Source organism: Palaemon carinicauda, chromosome 31 (genome assembly GCF_036898095.1).
Source record: "Palaemon carinicauda isolate YSFRI2023 chromosome 31, ASM3689809v2, whole genome shotgun sequence".
NCBI lineage: Eukaryota > Metazoa > Arthropoda > Malacostraca > Decapoda > Palaemonidae > Palaemon > Palaemon carinicauda.
This window is the reverse complement of record NC_090755.1, coordinates 14,107,537-14,125,036: the sequence shown is the minus strand read 5'-3', so window position 1 is coordinate 14,125,036 and position 17,500 is coordinate 14,107,537. Positions and strand designations below refer to the sequence as shown.

At 47.2% G+C, this 17,500-nt stretch overlaps 1 long non-coding RNA gene across 1 annotated transcript in view; it reads right to left on the bottom strand.

Annotated features, from left to right (window-relative positions):
• Positions 1 to 16,417, bottom strand: part of LOC137624315 (uncharacterized) — a 36,095-nt gene extending 19,678 nt beyond the window's left edge. The window contains exon 1 of the long non-coding RNA XR_011040717.1: positions 16,271 to 16,417. This is a non-coding gene — a long non-coding RNA (uncharacterized lncRNA). The remainder of the gene's footprint in view (positions 1 to 16,270) is intronic.
• Positions 16,418 to 17,500: the final 1,083 nt, after the last annotated feature.

Here is a 17,500-nt window from a genome sequence, read left to right as displayed (position 1 = left end):
AATTATCTCCGAATTTGTCATTTGTTCCATGACCGAAATACAAACCACGCTATTTACATGGGGTGACTTACCTAACCTTAGGAAGGGTGGAAAGTCCCCAGCCTTACTGGCTTTGGCTTACCTGGGGACTCAGAATCCGAGTGAGCAGCACTCGAGAAAAAGAGTCCCTACACCTCGCAAGTTTCTTGGTACACAAGAAACGCGCGGCCTACATAAGCTTGTGTGTGGAGGGAAGAAGTGTGACTTGTCCTAGGAAGTCGACCTGAAGTCCTTTACCTGGAATTCTAGGCTAGGACGTACCCAATACCACCTCGTCAGGGTATGGGGGACGCGACAGTATTAATACTAGGAACACAAGGAAGCATGGTTTACCTGCAGAGGTTTAAGGTCAGCTATGCAGAGAACCCAGGATGCTGCTGTCCCCAAGAGAGGGGAGGATGAAGAAAGAAGTAAGGGCCAGACATACTACTTTCATTCATGCAGTCTAAAACTGGGTAACAATGCCCTCAACCTTCTGCTACCTGTCCATTAAGGAGCCTGAGGTTAGACCAGCTGTTGTGTAGCCACCACAGGGCCGATAGAAAACGTATCGAGGCTCCTGTGGGTCACGTCCTGCAGGTAGTGGGCTGTGAAGGTCGTTTGACGCTTCCAGACTCCAGTTTGTAGCACCTGCGTCACAGAGTAGTTCCTCTTGAAGGCCAGGGACGTTGCGATGCCTCTGACATCGTGTGCTCTAAGGCGACGTGATGGAAAAGGGTCTGGATTCAGGGCATGATAGATGACCCTTTGAATCTAGGCTGAAAAGGCATTCTTGATGACCCTCCTCTCCGTCCTTCGTGTGCTCCCAAACAGGGCTTGCATGTGAGGACGAACTGCAGCTGTTCTTTAAGATAACCTCTCCGACTCCTTACTGGGCATAGTAGGAGAAGGTCTGGGTCATCTGTTACAGAACGGAGACTCGAAATCCTGAAGGAGTCGAACCGAAGGTCCGGGACTCCAAGATTTTGAGTCTAGTAACCAACTCAGGGACGAACCTGAACGTTACCTCCACCTATTCTCTTGAATGGGCAACGTCGTACGAGAGACCATGAAGTTCGCTGACACGCTTGGTCGAGGCCAGAGCGAGCAGGAGCACCGTCTTCCAAGACAGGTGACGATCAGAAGCCTGGCGTAATGGTTCGCAAGGAGATCTCTTAAGAGCCCTAAGAGCCCGAACCAAGTTCCATGGAGGAGGTCTCATTTCCGACTGGGGGCAGGTAAGTTCATAGTTTCGTATGAGCGAAGAAAGATCCAGCGAGGAGGAAATGTCTATTCCTTTCAGCCTGAAGGCCAGGCTTAAGGCTGAGTGATAGGCTTCCACCGCCAAGAGCGAAAGGCGCATTTCCTCCCGCCGATATACAATAACTCCGCTATTGCTGGAATAGTGGCATCAAGGGGAGAGGTACCTCTCCCACGACACCAACCACAGAAGACTCTTCACTTCACCTGGTAGACCCCTGCAGATGACTTTCGCAGGTGTCGAGACATCTGCTCCGCAACTTGTTGCAGAACGCCTCTCTCTGTGAGGAGATGCTGGATGGTCCCTGGCGTGAAGCCGAAGCAATGCTACGGCTTGTGGTAGATGTTGCACTGTGGTTGTTTGAGTAGCTCATGTTGTGGGGGTAGCTCTCTCAGGAGTTCCGTCAGGAGATGCAGAAGTTCCGGGAACCACTCTGCATGATGCCGCAGCGGAGCTATCAGAGTCATCGACAGGTTGACCGATAGCCTGGTCTTGTTGAGCCCCATTCTCAACAGACAGAATGGTGGGAAGACGTAGACGTCGATGATGTCCCACCATTGTAGGAAGACATCTTGCCAGAGTGCCTTGGGGTCTGGGACTGGGAGTAGTACAGTGGCAGCTTGAAATTCAAGGCTGTCGTAAACAGATCCACAAGGACAGGACTTGTTGGCTACCAGGGGGGGGGGGGGGGCGAAGACCACTCGGTACTCTCTATCTGTGAGGCCCTGCTCAGACTGTCGGAGAGCACATTCCTTTGCCCGGAATGAAGCGAGCCGATAGGGTATTGAGTGGACTTCGGTTCATCTCAGTATCTCTACTGCAAGATGAGAAAGCTGTTATGAAAAGGTACCTACCTGCTTGTTGAAAAAAGCCACTACCGTGGAGTTGTCTTTCACGGGGTGACTTGCCAGGGTCTGTTGGAAGTGTTGAAGGGCCAGAATACGGCCTTCATTCCTAGCAGATTGATGTGGAGGTACCCTTCTGGTTCTGACCATGGGCCTGATTCAGAACGTGGGCCCCCCCTTGTTTTGACGAGTCCGAGAACAGCATCAAATGCGGAGGAAGGACGAGAAGATCCATTCCCTTGCAAAGGTTTCCGTAGGTCAACTACCACTGCAGGTCCATTCATTCCGCAGGTCCCAAAGGGACCAGAATGTCCGGGGAATCGTGTCTTGATTCCACCGGGACTTGGGCCGCCAAAGCAGGGATCTCATCCTGAGGCGTCCGTTAGAACTAGCCTGGCCAAGGAGGAAAGGTGACCTAGGAGGCATAACCAAGACTGGGCTGGAAGCTCTCCTCGTCTGAAGAAAGGTTCTGCGACTCTCCTCAGCCTTGCTATCCTGTCATCTGATAAGAAGGCTTGGAGATTGGAGTCTAATATCATGCCTAGATATCCCAGTTGTCGAGATGGAAGCAGAGAAGACTTCTCGAGAATTACCATGATCCCTAGATCTTGGCAAAGTCCCAGAAGCTTGTCTCGGTGTTGAGGAAGGGTCGATTCCGAGACTGCCTGGGTTAGCCAGTCATCCCGAAAGCGAAGGAGACGGATGCCGCTCCTGTGTGGCCATGAAGATAACAGGGTGAACATTCTGGTGGACACCTGCGGTGCTGTGGAGAGATCAAAACACAGCACCTTGAACTGGTATATTATTGTTGTCTAGGCTGAATTTCAAGTACTTCCTGGAAGACGGATGGATTGGGATCTGGAAGTACCCGTCCTTCAGATCCAGTGAGCACATGAAATCTTGTGGTCTCACTACAAACCTGATCGACTCTGCTGTTCCACGCTGAACGAAGTTTGTTCGACAAACTTGTTCGGGGCTGAGAGGTCGAGACAGGTCTCCAGCCTTCAGACGCTTTCTTACAAGAAAGTGTCGACTGAAGAAGCCGGGGGGGAGCCGTCGATGACCTTTTGGAGAGCATCCTTCTTGAGCATGGTTTCGACTTCTGCCCGAAGGGCTAGCCCCTTTGCCAATCCCATGGCATAGGAGCTCAGCGACACTGGATTCGCTGTCAGTGGAGGTAGAGATGTAAAGAACGGGACGCGATATCCTTGGCTGATCAAGGAGATCGTGCAGGAATCGGCCCCGAGTTGCTGCCACCTGAGCACGCAACCTTAGGCATCCCCCCACTGGGGACCATGCAGGGGGGTTGCCAATCCTAGCGTTTGCGGCCTCGGCCGCTCCCTCTAGGATTATTGCCTCCCCAGGAGGACTTCCCGCCCTTCTTGTCTCTGACAGGAGGGGGCTGCTGTTTTGATACCTTGTCTTAGCTGCCGGGGCCGGTTCCGATGTCCTAGGCTGACGAGGCTGTTGTTGTTGAGGAGCTGGAGGCTTGTAGGGTCTGGATGTAAGCGCCTTTGGAGGAGCGAATCGTGATTCGACTTTCTCCACCTCTCAGCTGTCCGTTCCCAGTCCTTGGGCTCAAAACAAGGTCTTTCCAAGGATGGAAGAGTGTCTGAGCTTGCCAACATCCATGGTTGGGACTTCCGAGAGGAACCTCTCGGTCACTGAATCTCAATGCTTCAACATCCAGTTTGCCCACAAGTTCGAAACTTGGTGAGCCGGGAAACGATGGTGCTCGTGCCCGAGAGGAGGAAAGTTCCATGACCTTCATGAAGCTCTCCTTGGAAAAATTTTCGTATCGCAACAGGATGCCCAGAGATCCAAGCCAGATGACCAGCCATGAAGTGGCCCGCATGGCACACTTTGAGGCTTTCTCCTGGCTTAAGATCTCCGAAGTCGAGAATGTCACCTGCCGGGCGAAGAATTTCTCGAGAGAAAAACTCCCTAGTAAGCCCCCTTCCAAGGAATGGTAGAGAGGAAGGGCTAAACCAGGTTTCCCCATGATCTCGAAGTACCTCCTCTGCTGATGGCTGACAGATGCAGTGTCAGCGACTCCCGCTGGGGAGAAGGAAATCGAACGATCCTGAGAAGAAGAGATGATGGGGCCTGCCTGAAAAGAAGGAGAAGAATGTTGCCCAGACCTCTCTAAAGATTCTTCCTGCTCTTGCACGTGCCATGTTCTGCGTTTACGGGGTGAAGATCGTGATCTGGAAGTACGCGCTCCAGAAGACTCGCCAGGTTGCCCGTGTTGCAAAAACCCGACGGGAATCACGGTCGAAATCGCCCTGGCGCTTTTGCAACGGTAAATCGTTGGTTCGCGTGCGGGTGAACGTGGGCGAGAGCGTGCAGGTGAGAGCGAGCACGGTTGTAAGGGCGAGCGCTGGCGGTCGGGAGACCGATGGCGCGTTTTGGCGAGCGATGGCTCGCTGGCGGGAATCGCGCTGGCGCTCACGCGATGGGAAACCATTGGTTCGCGCACGGGCGAACATGGGTGCGCAGGTGCGCAGGCACGCATGCGCGTGGGCGCCCTGGTGTGTGGGCGCGCGGTCGTAAGGGCGAGCGCAGGCGGCCGTGAGACCGATGGCGCGTAAGCGAGCGATGGCTCGTAGGCGGGCGAAGGCGCAAGCGTTGGCGCGTTGGCGAGCGTTGGTGAGCGGTGGCACGTAGCGACCGATCACGTACAGGAGAGTTAACCCGTGGGAGCGTAAGGAGCGTAAGAAACCTACGACGATTGAAGCGTTGAAAACGATTGCGCGCAGGCGAAGAATCGCGCGGGCGCTTATGAGATCGCTGGGCGCCTGTGAGCGCCCGTGCGCTAGCTTAGGTGTCTCCTGGGCGGCACGGTGTGAAGTGGAAGCGTGCTGGCGCGTTGGCGCGCTGGAACTGGAACCGTGCGCGGGCGCGCTTGGCGCGAAACTTCAGAAGGGCGCTGCGAGTCCAGAAGAACCTGTGAGCGCCTGTGCGCTAGCGTAGGAACTGCTTGAACTGCGCGCGACTAGGCAGGAACCGGGAGATCGTAGGCGCGTAGTTGCGTGGCCAGAAGATATGCGCGGCCAGACGATATCAGCGAAGGTGCAGAACCAGAGAGATCGTCGGCGAGGAGGCGAAGGAATAAACTCCTTGCCTGCGCCCAGATCCGAAGATCGTGGGCGCGTGGGCAAACGTTGGCGCACATCAGGAAAAGGGGCGCAGATGCGCGCTGGCGAGCAGGTGAACGTGGAGTTCAGTAAAGAAATAATCTCTCTGCTTGCGCCCAGATCCGGAGATCGTGGGCGCGAGGGCGAACGTCGGCGCACATTGCGCACATCAGAAAAGGACGATCAGATGTGCGCCGGCGAGCAGGCGATCGTGGGCGTTCAGGAGACCGTAGCTGCACAAAGCGCGTAGCCGCACAGAAGGTCCCAGAAGCGTTGGCGATCAGGAGATCTACAGCGAGACTCGGCTACAGGAGATCGCTGGAGTGTTGATTCAGCAGAAGACTGGTCTACAGCAGGAGAGTATTTGCAAACTACTGCGCGCTACAGGTAAAAAAACCTGGCACTAAGGGACTTACTCACATTGTGAGATAAGCCCTTAGCCCCGAAGGGACCGGTGCCCGTCGGAAAACGGGGTGGAGTGGCGCCCACTGCGTATCTGCGTCCAGGAACAGAGATGAAAGACAAGAAGGTCTGGCAGGTGTCGGAGATCGCGAACGATCTGCCGAAAGGTCTAGCAAAGCAGCTGTAACGGTCTGTTCTCGTCGAGGAGGATCCTCTGCGGCTGAAGATGAAGACGACCACGAACAGGAGCACCATCATCAGTCCTCCGAAGAGGAGTCTCTGTTAGTGAACTCCCCCGAGGGGGAGAGACACTCGAAGGAGAGATCGTTGGACTCAGCTGCCCCCTCGAAGGATGTTCGGAGGGGAGAACTGAGCCTTCAGCAACAACAGCAGGGGAGTCCTCCGAAGAGGTGTCTCTATGAGTGTCCTTCTCGTGAACGAGAGAGGAGAACACTTTGTAGAAGAGACCAGAAGAACTGATGAAGGCGCCCCTTAGGGCCGTTGGATCAGCAAGCTGACCATAAAGAGAAACCCTCCGAAGAGGAGCTCCTGCAGCTGCCTAGCCCTTTGAGCGTAGCTGCAAGTGCGATCGCTCAGCACCAAGAGCATAATCGCACGAATTCCATGGTCCGGCCTTGCAACTGCTCAGCCCCTAGAGAATGGTTACAAAAGCAGTCGCTCAGCACCAAGAGGAACCGCCCGAGAACCCGGGAAAAACCAACCAGGAATTATTAAGGTAAGAGAAGTTGCCCCCCCCAGATGGGGAAAAAACTCATACCTGGGAAGGGAACCTCCCTCAGAAGGGAAGTTACCCACCCATGGAAGCGAACCTCCTGAGCGTTCTAAATGAACTAAGGACCTGACAGTTGTCATGGGAGAACTTCTAGGAGAAGGGAACACGCCCATGACGAAGTCGTAGAGGAGGCGGCAACAGCAGACTCCCCAGGCCCCAACAGGACAGCTCTGCTTCGTTGGCACATTAGGCAAACGAAAAAGTGGATAGTTAACTGTGAAAATAAAATAATTAGTTGACATTTATTCCCCGGGGGAACTCCGAAGAGGAACCCCTGAGGGAAAAGAACATAAGAATTACGCACCAGGAATGCGCCCTCCTCCCCCACTGAAAATCACGGGAAGGGGGGAAGGCGGAGAACTGTAACAAAACAGAATTATAACAATTATAATTATGTAATTCATCTAAGAATGTTCCCTAATAGTAAGAACAAATGAACCCTGAAGGGAAGTGTTCTACACAGAAGCTGAAAAGTTAACAAATACAATTAGATTTGTTTAAAAATAATTGAGACAAAATAAACGGAGTAGCAACTCAACCCGCAACGGGAAGGAAGCTACCGTAATACGTAGTAGTAATAAAAGGGTGAACGACCTCAAGGAGAGAGAGAGAGAGAGACCGTAGTCAAACTAAACTCCCAAGTTCCCTACGCTGATAGACCAAGTTCCCCGTAGGAAAGGAGGAACAGCGGAGAAACAGATGAATAAATAAAGTCCAGCGACGACGATTCCCCACGGCGCACGCCGAAGGGAGATCGAAGGACCAAGGGAGAGATCGCGACCCATGAAATGTCATCGTGGGAGCCTGGGACCACACGGAGATGTTGTCGTACAATTGAGTGGACTTCCTACACACACACACAGCACAAACACTGAAAAGGAAACTTACTGTATTTCTATACTCAAATATATACATAAACATAAGAATGTTTACATATATATTAAGTATAAGAAAGGTAAGTAATTAAGTACTGTAAAGACAAAACATTAATGGCTGCCATGCGAGGATGGGACAGAGAAGTCTGTTCATCGTCCGAGCCAAAAGTGAAGTGGGGCAGCTTACCAGTGTGTGGGGGGGAGGGGTAGCTAGCTACCCCTCCCCTACCCCCGTGCTAACTAGCGCGGGGGTAGTTTAACCCTTGTTAAAATCTAATGGCTCTTCATTTCAGCTACGCCGAAAGTAATACCCTATGTAAATAGCGTGGTTTGTATTTTGGTTATGGAACAAATAAAAATTAATGGCAGTCCAAAATAGGCGAGGAGGAAGAGCGGTTACAACCGGTCTCCATCCGAGCCAAAAGTAAGTGAGCTAAATCACCGGTGTGTGAGTGGGAACGGTAGCAAGCTAGGCCCCTACTTAGCGGTATGGGTAGTTAACCCTCGCTAAATTTTAATGGCTCGTCATTTCAGCTTCCCAGAAAGTAATACCCCAAAATGAATAGCGTAGGTTTGTATTCCAGTTACGGAACAAATCTTCAATTATTCGCATGTCTCGTGGGAGCTTCTTGTGCAGTCTCGGGGCAGCATATTTAAAGGCTCTAGAGCCTACAGTAGACATATATCTAGGTTCTAATAGTTTGAAACCATTTGTAACTATTCTCGTGTCAGGACGATTTGTTGGCTGTACAATATGTAGAAATTCTCTTGGATATTTTGGACGTTCGGTTCTGATAGCTTGGTGGGTTATTGTACACGTTTTAAACTCAATCCTCGCTTTACTTGGCAGCCAATGTAGATTAATTAGTATAATAGTGATTCTTTCTATAGTACTGAAGGTCCTTAAGTTACAAACACAGACACAAACATAAATTCAACCGAAAATAACAGCTATCATACATACACCCATAGATCACAAGGATTATCCTCATTCCTAACATAATTGTAGCATATTTACCCTAAAGTTAAGCTTACACTGGGGGCACACTCGATAGTTCAGCCCACCTTAAGATTAGCCTAGCCTAAGGTAACAGTTATACAAAACAGGTTAAGGTGGAAATAAAATTAGCATATTCATGATTTAACCAGGTTATGTAAACAATACTTACAGTAAAATGTTATTTTCATTAGTAAAATAAATTTTTGAATATACTTACCCGATAATCATGTAGCTGTCAACTCTGTTGCCCGACAGAATTCTATGGAGGGATACGCCAGCTATCACAATACTAGAAGGGGGTGTTCTTACCAGCGCCACCTGTGGCCAGGTACTCAAGTACTTCTTGTTGACACCTCCTCAATTATTCCTCGGTCCCACTGGTTCTCTATGGGGAGGAAGGGAGGGTCAATTAAATCATGATTATCGGGTAAGTATATTCAAAAATTTATTTTACTAATGAAAATAACATTTTTCAATATTAAACTTACCCGATAATCATGTAGCTGATTCACACCCAGGGGGGTGGGTGAAAACCAGTGTACAAGATTAAAGGATAGCTAAGTATCCCATATTTCATATAACAGTTATCTCAAATAACAATGAAATAATAAGTACCTGGTAAGGAAGTCGAATTGAACCGTTACTCTGTCTCTTTTTTAAGTTCGTCTTCCTTACTGAGCGCAGCGTTCCTCTTGGAGGCTGAATCAACCCAAAGGTGCTAAAGTATACAGGGCTGCAACCCATACTAAAGGACCTCATCACAACCTTTAACCTCGGCGCTTCTCAAGAAAGAATTGACCACCCGCCAAATCAACAAGGATGTGGAAGGCTTCTTAGCCGACCGAACAACCCATAAAAAGTATTCAAGAGAAAGGTTAAAAAGTTATGGAATTATGGGAATGTAGTGGCTGAGCCCTCGCCTACTACTGCATCCGTTGCTACGAATGGACCCAGGGTGTAGCAGTACTCGTAAAGAGACTGGACATCTTTGAGATAGAATGATGCGAACACTGACTTGCTTCTCCAATAGGTTGCATCCATAACACTCTGCAGAGAACGGTTCTGTTTGAAGGCCACTGAAGTAGCCACAGCTCTCACTTCATGTGTCCTTACCTTCAGCAAAGCAAGGTCTTCTTCCTTCAGATGAGAATTTGCTTCTCTAATCAGAAGCCTGATGTAGTAAGAAACTGAGTTCTTAGACATTGGTAGAGAAGGCTTCTTGATAGCACACCATAAGGCTTCTGATTGTCCTCGTAATGGTTTTGACCTTCTTAAATAGTACTTAAGAGCTCTAACAGGGCAAAGTACTCTCTCTAGTTCGTTCCCCACCATGTTGGACAGGCTTGGGATCTCGAACGACTTAGGGCAAGGACGGGAAGGAAGCTCGTTTTAGCCAAAAAAACCGAGCCGCAAGGAACATGTAGCCGTTTCAGATGTGAAACCTATGTTCCTGCTGAAGGCGTGGATCTCACTTACTCTTTTACCTGTTGCTAAGCACACGAGGAAAAGAGTTTTTTAATGTGAGGTCCTTAAAAGAGGCTGATTGGAGCGGTTCAAATCCTGATGACATTAGGAACCTTAGGACCACGTCTAGATTCCAGCCTGGAGTGGACAACCGACGTTCCTTTGAGGTCTCAAAAGACCTAAGAGGTCCTGTAGATCTTTGTTGGAGGAAAGATCCAAGCCTCTGTGGCGGAAAACCGCTGCCAACAAACTTCTGTAACCCTTGATCGTAGGAGCTGATAGGGAGCTTACGTTCCTTAGATGTAACAGGAAGTCAGCAATCTGGGTTACATTGGTACTGGTTGAGGAAAACTGCATTGGCCTTGCACCAGCTTCGGAAGACTTCCCATAAAGACTGATAGACTCTGAGAGTGGATGTCGTCCTTGCTCTGGCAATCGCTCTGGCTGCCTCCTTCGAAAAGCCTCTAGCTCTTGAGAGTCTTTCGATAGTCTGAAGGCAGTCAGACGAAGAGCGTGGAGGTTGGGAGTACCTTCTTTACGTGAGGTTGACGCAGAAGGTCCACTCTAGGAGGAAGAGTCCTGGGAACGTCGACCAGCCATTGCAGTACCTCAGTGAAACATTCTCTCGCGGGCCAGAGGGGAGCAACCAACGTCAGCCGTGTCCCTTTGTGAGAGGCGAACTTCTGAAGTACCCTGTTGACAATCTTGAACGGCGGGAATGCATACAGGTTGAGATGGGACCAATCCAGCAGAAAGGCATCCACGCGAACTGCTGCTGGGTCTGGAATCGGAGAACAATACAAGAGGAGCCTCTTGGTCATCGAGGTAGCGAATAGATCTATGGTTGGCTGATGCCACAGGGCCCAAAGTCTGCTGCAAACATTCTGTGGGGAAGACCTGACCCTTCCGGCTGAGGCGATCTGCCATGACATTCATATCGCCCTGAATGAGCCTCGTTACCAGCGTGAGCTTTCGATCTTTTGACCAAATGAGGAGGTCCCTTGCGATCTCGAACAACTTCCTCGAATGAGTCCCTCCCTGCTTGGAGATGTAAGCCAAGGCTGTGGTGTAGTCGGAATTCACCTCCACCACCTTGTTAAGCTGGAGGGACTTGAAGTTTATCAAGGCCAAATGAACTGCCAACAACTCCTTGCAATAGATGTGAAGTGTCCTTTGCTCCTGATTCCATGTTCCCGAGCATTCCTGTCCGTCCAGTGTCGCACCCCAGCCCGTGTCCGATGCGTCCGAGAAGAGACGGTGGTCGGAGGACTGAACAGCCAATGGTAGACCTTCCTTGAGAAGAATGCTGTTCTTCCACCACGTTAGAGTAGACCTCATCTCTTCGGAAACAGGGACTGAGCCCGTCTCTAGCGTCATGTCCTTTATCCAGTGAGCAGCTAGATGATACTGAAGGGGGCGGAGGTGGAGTCTCCCTAACTCGATGAACAGGGCCAGCGATGAAAGTGTCCCTGTTAGACTCATCCACTGCCTGACTAAGCATCGGTTCCTTCTCAGCATGCTCTGGATGCATTCTAGGGCTTGGAAGATCCTTGGGGCCGACGGACAAGTCCGAAAAGCTCGACTCTGAAGATCCATACCCAAGGAGACAATGGTCTGGGATGGAACGAGCTGAGACTCCTCAAAATTGACCAGGAGGCCCAGTTCCTTGGTCAGATCCATAGTCCATTTGAAAATCTCCAGACAGCGACGACTTGAGGGAGCTCTTAAAAGCCAGTCGTCTGACGGAGCCGGACACAAGATCATGATACTGCTGCACAGTCTGTAAACTGTCAATCATGGGCAAGCGAGGAAGTACAGTGACAACCCGAATCTGTCTAGACTGTCTGGGTCGTACAGACAACTCCTTAACGGGTTGCTGAGGTTGCCCACTGCGTCACAACAAGTCCCTTCTGTTGGTTGTTGAACGTCTTCCCCGTGACACATTGACTCCGTAAACAAAAAAATCCTCTAACAAGGACTAAGCTTGGACTGCATGTCATGCAACACAGCTCAAGGTCTATGGGAGCAGGTGTGGTAACAGACGGGATTAGCGGCTGAAGTGTAACCATTACCTTCCCTGTAAGCATGTTATGCTTAAATAAAAGTCCATAAGAGGTTATGCAGCTAAAGGCTCCCTCCAAATGACAGAGTCCTCAAGGGAATATCAGAAGGAGGGAGAAAAGAACTTTCTCATCTACAGGGACCTTATCCTAGAAAAGCTAAGTTCTCTGAGTGAGGGTTCACTGGTGCAAAGCAGCAGACTAGAAGGCAACGTTATGAAACTGCTTGACAGTCTAGTGAGTTGGCAACAACCCAAGATGTGTTGAGAAGCATGCGGTAAGGTATGCAGAGCATGATGTATGCAGAGTATGCTGTATGCAGAGCATGCTGAATGCAGAGCATGCTGTATGCAGAGCATGTTGTATGCAGAGCATGCTGAATGCAGAGCATGCTGAATGCTGAGCATGTAGGCCATGGTATGCTGAACAGCAGAGTCAGAACGAGCTGGAACAACAACAGAGGTTTCCTCAACTTGAGGGAAAACCTGAGGTTCAGACTGCATAGGCTGAACAACAGACGGAGCAGAAGGCAGGTGCAAGGGTGAAGGAGGTTGACTCCTAGCAAGAGTTGCACCCAAGGATTGTACCAGCTAAGCGGAGGACGGAGGCGGAGTAGTCCGTTCCTGTTCCTGAGAGATGAGTGGAGCATGAGAAGGTTGAGGCTGCGCAGAACAAGGTAAAGTTCTAGCAAGCTGAGGCTCCTGAGGCGCAAGTGCATGGTGTAGATGAGCTTGCCTAGATGAGGGTTGAACTCGGTGCAGCGCTGGTTGAGCAGACAGACTCACGGAGGGGAGAGGTTGTTGTACCCCAACCGAGAGTTGCACCACTGGAGGAGCAGCAAGGGGAGGAGGAGGAAGAGTGTAACTCTCCTGATCCCAAAGCAAGGGTTGCCTTAAAGAAGGCTGAGGCTGAACAACACTGTGAACAGCAAACTCCGAAAGTGGTTCAACATCGTACGCCTGGCAGATGGAGCTGCGACTGGGTGCAGCGAGTGCAGGCGGGTGCAGCACAGGCTGAACGGGTGCAGGAGGTTGGTGCACCACCGGTGCAGGCGGGTGCAGCATAGGCTGAACTGGTGCAGGAGGTTGGTGCACCACCGGTGCAGGAGGGTGCAGCACAGGCTGAACGGGTGCAGGAGGTTGGTGCACCACCGGTGCAGGCGGGTGCAGCACAGGCTGAACGGGTGCAGGAGGTTGGTGCACCACAGGTGCAGGAGGTGCAACACTCTCAGCACGACACTCACGCATCAAGTCCGAAAGCTGTGCTTGCATGGACTGTAGTAGAGTCCACAACATCGTACGCCTGGCAGATGGTGTAGCGACTGGGTGCAGCGAGTGCAGGCGGGTGCAGCACAGGCTGAACGGGTGCAGCCGGGTTGTTGAACTTTACTTCGTACGTCTGGCATAGGTCTGGACTTTACGTTTAAGAGGTCTTGAGACCTGAGACCAGCGTAACTCTGCCTTTATTTTCTCCTCTAAAACTCTTCTGCAGACGAGCAAAATAAGGGCTCAATCGACTGCGGGTGGGAGTGACGGTCTCGGTAAGACACGCCCACAACCACCGAGGATACTTCTGTGCGCCGATCAAGGCCTGCCGAACCCTTATGCCCTTCGACATTGCTTCTCCCCTGGGCTTGGGAGCTTGCAAGAGGTCCCGGACTGGGAGGACGACTGGCGCGCACAAAAGTACCCTCACGCATAACACTGACATACTTTGCGCTAATCACTTATCACTTTGATTTCTGTTTGCACTTATTTCACTGAACTCGAAACTTTAAGTGGTTTGTACCTGAAACACGCAATTCTATCCTTCTCAAAAGTTAGTAATTGCGAAAACAGAATTACAATGTAACAGAAAAAACTAATGAAAGAAAATTCAGTGGCTGGAAAGAGACTAAACACTAGATCACTCTAGAAACGTTTAGTTTCTTCCCCTAAAGAGACTAGGGATAAGAGCAAAACGATAACGACGTTACTCGTACGCCTGGCAGGCTTGAGGGAAACGTTTATCCTCTTTCTCCCTCCGTCTCTATCTCTCTCTCTCTCTCTCTCTTGACTTAGAACCTGAGAGAAGAGCCCAATCATATATATCGTTAAAACATATTATTGTTAAAGGAAAAAACTGAAATATTTCCCAAAAAGAAAAGTTCCTTATTAGGATCAAAACCATTAAGTTAAGAAAGAATGAACAAAACGCTAGACACGGTTACTCTTACTGCAATGTGAAACCGTGAACATTCTTTCTCTATCGTAACGATAGAGTGCAAGTTGAAACGTTCTGAACGTCAACAACTGCCGAGACAAACAAAACGTTAGTTCAACTTTGAAAAAGTACGAGACTATCAAAGAAATTCTTTCAAAGACCTTAAAATAGCATAATATGTTAACAGGTAAAACCGAAATGACGGGCTCACGATAATTAACTTCGGTACCAAGAAAAGACCGCCTACTATTAGGAAGGTCGAATATAAACAAATATAAAAATTAATCTTAATAAGTTTATAATAAAAGGAAGTTAATCGAAGAGGCCTATAAGAGGCGGAGAGATATAAAATAAATCTATAACTTTTGTTAAGCAAAATTAAGAAAGAGAGTCTATACTCTCTTAGACACCAACACTTCCGTCTAAGGGAAGGGTCGGCCATTGAAAGGTGAACGAGAGTTCATACTCTCTTCGTCACCAAAAATAATCAAATTAATTCCAAAAGCTAACTAAGCTAAAATAGAAGTTTCCAGTAAAGCGACAGCCGAAATCAAAGAGAAATACTTCACCAAAGTCGTGAAAATACTCCAAGAACATAAGCGTATCCCAGAACGTCTTGTCAGAAGCACGACAGAGGAATAATTGAGGAGGTGTCAACAAGAAGTACTTGAGTACCTGGCCACAGGTGGCGCTGGTAAGAACACCCCCTTCTAGTATTGTGATAGCTGGCGTATCCCTCCATAGAATTCTGTCGGGCAACAGAGTTGACAGCTACATGATTATCGGGTAAGTTTAATATTGAAAAATATAAACCATTCACCTGAGATTTAACAAATGTAATCATATAGTAATTACCTACTTACAGTAACAAATATCTTAAGCTGACGAACGAAATTTACCTATTGAAATTGGCCTAACTTACAAGCTTTCATTAAATTTCTCTATATATTTCAAAACGACAATTATCTACGTAAATATTCCCGGCATTATATTTAATTGGTATTTGTTTACAAGAGCACGCTCTCCATTTACTCCATTAACTATGCATTCCTGCAGCTCTCCTCTTCTTGTACAGTAATTAGGAGGTTCTTTAAATGCTGGGAAAGCAAAAAATAGCGAGATATGGTGCACTAGGAGGGGGGAGGGGGAGAAGGAGGGGGAGGGGGGAGGGGGGAGGGGGAGGGGGGAGAGGGAGGGGGGTGGGGGGAGGGGGAGAGGGAGGGGTTGGTTGAGGAGGTACTAAACGACCTGGAACCGACATCGTCAACAGAGTCAACTAAAGATTAGTTCGTGAAGTCAGCGTACATTTGGTATGTATTCAAAATAATTGAAAATGGAGCAATTACTCAAAAGAGTTACTATTTGTGAATTTTATATTTTATTTGGTAAATACTAGACAATAAATCTTATTTTTTAAAGGAACTGTTTATGAGAATGACTACTTTTGCAGCGTATGACTTTTCATTGGGGGAAGTGTGCAGGCAGGCATCCTTAGGTAGTGGTCAATAGATGGCGTTAGTGTAGCAAAACATCGTCTGGGAAAACTAGTCATTCTCAAAAAAGTTTCTTTAAACAAAACACTTTAATTTCATGAGATTATCAATTATTTACCAAATATAAAATATACACTTCACAAATAGTGACACTTTCGAGTAATTACCGTGCTCCATTCTTAATTTAGTTTATATTTTGAATGTATGCCAAATGTACGCTGACGACACGAACTTCTATTTGGTCGACTATGTTGACGATGTCGGTTTCAATCCATTTAGTACATCCTCAACCAACCCCTCCCCCTCCCCCCCCGTAGTGCACCATATCTTACAATTTTTTGCTTTCCCAGCATTTAAAGAACCTCCTAATTACTGTACAAAAAGAAGAGAGCTGCAGGAATGCAAAGTTATGGAGTAAATGAAGAGCGTGCTCTTGTAAACAATTACATTTTAATTAATAAATGAAGGGGTAATATTTTACTGTATTACATTTTCTGATTTCGAACAGAAAATATATATGTTTTTCTGTAGTAAATAACGGGATTTGACCTTCATTTCAACCGCAAACAGAACAACCAGTTCGACAAACTTTAAGTAGACGAACTGGTTGCTGTTATTACGGATGAATAAACTATATTTCACAGTCTTTTAGTATATTAACATAATCTATATTGTTATATGTATCAAAAAAGTTTTTATCAGTATTAAATTGAAGCTTACGGATTCTTTACGGGGGCTGTTTTCCCGTCCTCGATGGAAATTGGGGAATTCCTGTGTCGGCCATATTTGTTTTGTGTTCGGTTCCAATAAAAGTATTAAGAAAACTATATATAATTTAGTAAAAATAGAATTTATATAGCTAATAATTATCATAATTATACTTTTATACTATTTTATACTATATTATTACTTAAAACTTATCATAACAACAACTAATTTACAATCATCTACAGAATCAAAGCCAAGAGTAATACATTTGGACAAGGTAAACATCCCTTGGAAGGGTAAGAGCCTAATGACAATGTAAACATCCCTTGGAAGGGTAAGAGCCTAATGACAATGTAAACATCCCTTGGAAGGGTACAAGCCTAATATCAAACTATTTATTTTTATGCCCAAAATTAGGACATCTAATGAATGTAGACATAAGTTTAGGTACGCTGATAAATCCTAGCAGGGATCTGGCTGCATTTATAAGAAGGGCAATGCATATAAAAGAAGAATTCAAGAAGTCCAAACTGACCCTAATAGGTTGCCAAAACTGATGATAGCAAGGTGTTATCCTATCTAATTTCAAGGTAGAATGGAATTAAAGTAAAGATTGAGAATCCCAATACGATATTAATTCATTTAAGGCACAGGTAATATAAACTTAATAGGAATAAGCTTTGCGCCTATCTATAAAGTGATAGAGTGCCCGCAAACTTATTTTGCGGAGTGAGCAATAAGAAACCAGGAACCAGGTCTGTCACATAAATCTTATTGATAAAATTGTTTCCATACTGATATACCACCTTGGATATTACAGATAAACATTATTCTATTTAAAAAAAAAATATCATAATTAGGTGCATAACATATAATCCACTTCATAAAAAAACCTAGATATTAAATAAGAACACAAATCGTTTCATCATATATATATATATATATATATATATATATATATATATATATATATATATATATATATATATATATATATATATATATATATATATGTATATATATATATACATATACATACACACATATATATATATATATATATATATATATATATATATATATATATATATATATATATATATATATATATATATATATATATATATATATATGGCGAACTAAAGGAGAGAGAGAGAGAGAGAGAGAGAGAGAGAGAGAGAGAGAGAGAGAGAGAGAGAGAGAGAGAGAGAGAGAGAGAGAGAGAGAGAGAGAGAGAGAGAA